Source organism: Oxyura jamaicensis, chromosome 1 (genome assembly GCF_011077185.1).
Source record: "Oxyura jamaicensis isolate SHBP4307 breed ruddy duck chromosome 1, BPBGC_Ojam_1.0, whole genome shotgun sequence".
Classification (NCBI taxonomy): domain Eukaryota; kingdom Metazoa; phylum Chordata; class Aves; order Anseriformes; family Anatidae; genus Oxyura; species Oxyura jamaicensis.
In genome coordinates, this window is record NC_048893.1 from 52,623,816 (window position 1) to 52,629,815 (window position 6,000).

Sequence of the window (6,000 nt, forward strand, 5' to 3'; positions counted from 1 at the left end):
AGGATTTTTTTTTTTCCTACTTTAATTTACAGTCCAAGAAATAGCAAACTCACAGCTTTGCTGTTTGAATGAGCTTCCACGGAGGAGGCGTAGGACACACTATTTGCAGCAGATCTGAGATCTTTCCCCCTTTCCCACTCCTCCTGTGTCTCCTAACCAAGCTTTAAAGCGAGGATTCCCCGTTCACGTAAAGGCATCGTGCCAACCTCAGAGCCAAGTCAGTTTTCATTGTGCTGAGCCTGCAGCCTAGGATGAGGTGATCTAATCGTGCCCGCTGCCAGCAGTGGGAGGCTCTGCCTTCCCCTTTCCCCTCCTGGCCACGCGTTCCCACCGTGCTCCTTGCGCTGGCTCTGGGCCTCGCTGGCTGAGCTGACTCCACTCGGTCACCCAGCAGAAAACAAGTGGGTCCTTCTGTGCAGGGTGGCTGTTAGACTGACTCACTGGGGCTGTTGAAATCACAGCCATTGTTTTTACCAGCCCATCTCCATCTGATAACAGGCAAACAGCTGCCATCACAATGGCAAGCTCAGATAAACAGATATGGGAGGACAGAGAGCTGGCTCACTGCTGCTACACTCCTGGGATTCACACCTCTGCCAAGTGAGGGCAAAAAGCTGCTAGTTCAGAATGAGCTGTGGGCGATGCACACACTCCCCCCAGCTGAATATAACTTTATTAGGGGCAGAGCATGGGGCAGGTCCCCCACCTCTTGGTGCTGGTAGCAAACCTGCAAGAAATATTACTTTTTCCCACAAATTCAGAACAGACCAACTGATGTGACTGCAAAAGACCTCTAGATTAATAGAGAAGGTGCCTCTTTTCTTTTAGTTTTACTTTCCTTTTCTTTATCCATGGCTGGACATCACAGGATGGTTTTCTAGGAGCGCCTCTTAACCAGGGACTGGAGATGCTGCCGTGCTCTCAGGGCGCTGTCACAGTTTTATGGCTTTAAGCTCATGATAGTAGACTCAAGTCCTAAACTGCTGCCTTTTTTTTTGTTTGTTTTGTTTTTTTCCTCCACAGATTTCTGCTCATTTTTATTTGAACAGACTTGCCATGGCAATATCTTTCATAACTCTTGGTGGAAATGAGCCTGGCTGGACTAGCGGGGAGAAGCCACAAGATATCTGGACATCTTTTAATTTGTTTGTTTCTTCTTCCTCCCTTTGTTGCCTCTGCTAATTTTCTTTTGGCATGTCGACAAGGATCCCTGCATACCTGCCATTTGTAAAATTTTGCATTTTCATGTTAGCAGACTGGACACCCGCCAAGCATCTCTCTCTCTTGCACAGCGACAGCAAACAATGTGCTTTGAATTTTCCCTCTGCGCAAAGGTCGGTGAACTTTTCATACTCACTCGCCCGTTTCCCCGCTGTCCTGCACCTCGCAGATAAGTCCTCATCTCTTTTCGACTGTCAGTTCTGCTTATGTAAGGAACATCTTCTGTGTCTGATGCAAATTAAGGCTCCTGAATTCTGTCACAGAAAATCTGCCTCTAAAAATTAGAGAAATTGGTGATGCTCTGCCCTCTTCCTCAGGGCCATGAAAGGCTTTATCACACACTCACTTCACGCTTCCCCACTGAAATGCAAAGCTTTCAGCAGCAAAGAGTGGCTGGGTGTCAGGAGCTCTTTACTCCACGCGTACGTTTAAACCAGCAGATCTTACTGCCTGGATCATCTAGGGAACGCTAATGGTTTCAACTGATCTCTGTAGGGTTTCATTTAAAAGCAGCTAAGCCAATTGCTTTGAACAGGTATTTGAAATGAAGCATCTGGTGGACTTTCTGGTGCATCGAGGGACAGCGGGGTGATGGGCTGCAGCTGCAGAGAGGTGCAGGGAGGCTTCCTAGCTGCGTTAGGCAGGGACAGGCAGCAGCCCTGGGCGGCCTCAGAGGGAAGTGTTGCCAAATACTTCTCACACCTACTCTGGTGCAACCCAGGCTCCTTGGCAGAGAGCTGTGGAAGCAGAGCAAGAGTCTGAGCACAATCCTAGCCTGGATGGCCAAATTTGCTGTCTTGCCAGACATCCTTGTTGTCCCTGTGATGTGGCATGGGTACAACTGCAGATCTGCTGCTTCCCACTCAGGGTAGAGCTCACCCCTCACCTCGGCACTGGGGCATTGCTGTCCCAGTTGATACCACGTTGCTGTTCCAGGCAGGTTGATTTCTCCCAACCGCAAGGTTTTGGCTGCTGGATCTGCTGCTGCTGCCTTCTTTGCTTGCTCTTCATGATGGCTGAAAGCAAAATAGCTTTCCAAGAGCCTGCAGCATCAGCGTCCCCTCTGAGAGGAAGGATGAGAGGTGCTGCTGCACAGAAAAGGTGACAAACAGGTGTCTGTGGTGAAAAGCGTCAAATTTCCTGCACAGCCCGTTGAAATTGAGAACTACCTTCATTAAAAAGACAGACAGAAAAACAAAAAGCAAAACCAACAACTGAGGAACTTGTTGCATTAATGCATTTGCATGCCTGGTGCAGGGGAACTGGCCTAGCAGCCCACCCAGGGCAGATCTGTGCCCGTGCTGAGGATCCTCTCCCCGGTGCTCTTATGTTGCCAGCAGTCGTACGGGAACCAGGCACGTGCCTGTTCAGCGCTCCAGTGAGCGCAGCCACCGGCATGAGCAGGTACACCAAGACAGAGACATCTCTGTTCCGTGACACAGAAAAGCATCTGGACAGCTTTCTCATGAAAGGAGATTTCCATTTACTGTTTTTCGCTCAGCCGTATTAATCACAGAGACTTTTATAAACAAAATATGGATCTGCGGCAGAATGTAGGCGAAAAGTTCATTCTGACAGGAGAAAGCACAGCTCAGCTGTGCTCATCAAACTGTTATTTTTCCATGTGCAGTCCAGCTTCCTCTGTTTCATTTGTTATAATAATGTTTGCCTTCCCACATGCTATTCCTACTTTTATCTCTGTTTACCATCTCTTTTCTCATGAAATGTCTTTCTTGCCTGAGAGAAGTACCAACAAAACACTTCTCTGGGTTCCTCTTTAATCCTTCCTTTTTTGTTGTTGTTTGCCAGTGGGCTCTTAGGCTGTGTTCTGGAGGGTTAGTTCTTTGCCAAACACCAACAAATGCCAGGAAAGCTCAGTGCACCACACCGTCATCTTAAGGCCCACCGTCTTCAGTTGCTGACACGTTTGTTGTGCAGAATCTGAAGCTTTCATAGCGTAGTTGTAAGCGAAGCACCACAATGTTAACAAGGATCGTGTTATTAAAACCAGCTGGAAGAAGAAACAGGAAGGTTGGAGTGATACAGGGGTGGAGGAGAGGAATGTGTCTCTCTCTTGTTAATTGACCTGACCTATGGGAGATTTCATTTTGTGGGTAGACTCCAGCAGAAGATGGGGCATGGAGAACTCCTCCACCCTGTGGGTACAGCGTCTTCCACCTCAGCAAAATTCCCCCCTTTGCCTACACCTCTCCTTGTCGCCAGGGGCTCCGTTGACTTGGGAAGGGCCACAGCTCTCTGTGCTGTTGTTTTGCTGCGAGGAAAACAACTTCTGCTGTGGGAGGAGGGTACAAAATTACAGCCTGACTCCTGTGCCTTCCAGCGGCTGGCATGCACAGTACCCGCAGGTAGCACTGCCTCTGCTTCCCAGGACAAAAGTGACACTGGGACTCGCAGACCAAGGCTTGGCTGCGGCTGTGCAAGGCAGTGCAGGACATGGCACCAGTCTTGTTATCACAGATGCCACGAAACCTTTGCTGCCTAGTAATTTTGGTGTCATCAGGTGCTGCCCGTAATGGGAAACCATGATTTAGCTGTGGTCCTGATGTGCTGTCTATAATTAGCATGCAGCCCTTTAATGCTAGTTACCTTAAGTATTAATTCCTTAAACGTCAATTAAAAAAAATCACGTGGAAATTTACCTCTTCCTCAGAAGAATCATGACTTAACTTGGGGGTACTTACGATGAACTACTTAGGCTTGCTTAATTAGTCGATCTCTGTAAAGGGGTTTCAAATGTGTGAAAAAGCTATCAGACTGCTAAGTGCATTATCTTCAATTAATTTTGTGCAACTACATCTTCACTACCAAGAGGGTCTTTAGAGTGCTGAGGAAAGGAAAAGGAGGCATTACTTCCAATTTAAAGAGTAACTAGTCAAAAAAAAAGAAAAAAGAATTAATTGAAAGATGATTTGACACAGTGGGAATAATGGTGAACACACCAATAGAGCCCCATCCAACTTGACCTTGAACACCTCCAGGCATGGGGCATCCACATTTTCTCCAAGGCAACCTGTGCCAGTGCCTCTTCACCCTCAGAGAAAAGATGTTCTCCTTCGTATCTAATCTAAACCTACCCTCTTTTAGTTTAAAGCCATTACCCCTTGTCCTATCACCATGCTTCCTGACAAGGAGTCCCTCCCCAGCTTTCCTGCAGGCCCCCTTAGGCACTGGAAGGCCGCTCTCTGTGACCTTCTCTTCTCCAAGCTGAACAACCCCAACTCCCTCAGCCTGTCTTTGTAGGAGAGGTGCTCCAGACACCTGATCATCCTCATGGCCCTCCTCTGGACCCACTACAATAGGTCCATGTCTTTCCTGTGCTGGGGGCCCCAGAGCTGAACGTCGATCCTTCTCCTCAGGGCTGCTTTCAATCTGTTCTCCCCACGCCTGTATTTTGCTTGGGATTGCCCAGGTGCAGGACCTTGCACTTGGCCTTGTTGAACCTCATGAGGTTCGCACGGGCCCACTGCTCAGGCCTGTCCAGGTCCCTCTGGATGGCATCTCTTCCTTCCACTGTGCCAACTGCACCACACAGCTTGGTGCCATCAGCAAACTTGAATGTGCACTCAATCCCACTGTCCATGTCACTGATGAAGATGTTAAACAGTGCGGGTCCCGATACTGACCCTTGAGGAATGCCAGTCACCACTGATCTACATTTGGACATCAAGCTGCTGACCGCAACTCTCTGAGTGCAACCATCCAGCCAATTCCTTACCTACCGGGTGGTCCATCTGCCAAACCCATGTCTCCCCGATCTAGAGAAAAGGATGCCATGCGGGAAAACAAGGAGATCATGCGGGAATGAAAGAATCATCATTCATATCCCTCCTCTGCTTTGACTGCTTTTTTTCTTTCCCTCCACCTTTCCTGTGGTCTTAATCCTCTCCCTCATTGAATATTAACCCTTTATCTTCCAAATTTGACATTAGCTTAGTAAAAGAAAAGGATAAATTCAAAAAGAGTGAATCAAAACAAAACACTTCAAAATTGTGGAGTCACAGAGGTTACACCCCCACATCAACCCACGATATAATGTAGCTTGTTCCAAACAAAGCCACATGGAGTTTACTCCTCTTTAAAGGTGTGATGCTAAAGGCCCAGAACAGAGCCCCTGCAAGAGTAACAGGGCCAAGTCCAGCTCAGGAAGTCATATGGTGTCTCCCCGTTTCCTGAGCCACCCCTCAGCCAATGGAAATTAGCTCTTAATGTGTTTTTCAAAGTTTTCTATTCTATTTAGGGGCTTATATGCCTTGTTAATTATTTTCATTTTACTTCAACCATTAATAATCTGCTTTTGGTGGAGTTCTCTCAAATCCTTGACAATGGGTCCTTTCTGCTAATACTCTCTCTAGCTGGCAGCTTTATTTAGGCCAGCTACATTGAATTGGACTGCACCAAGAACCTATTTCCTGGATTTTTTTCTCCCACTAGGACTAACAAAAGATAAGAACATTTTTCTTGCTGAGTCTGATTTGGTTTTAGAGTTTTTTCACTTACCTTTTCTTTCTTTCCCAAGAATGATAATTCATCACTTCCTTGCTGACTGCTGAGGTTCCACATGTTGTGAAAAATTCAGGCAGCTTGTTTAATATAAACTTGCATGAGCGGTGGCTAGGCAGCAGTATCTCTTTCTCAGGGCTTGGATCATTTTAATGTGCATTTGCAGTATATTTGTATCACATCTTGGCATTCAGTCAGCAATGATTTGAAATCCTATTCATTTACCTTATTTCATCTAAAAGAAACTGGAACAGAGAA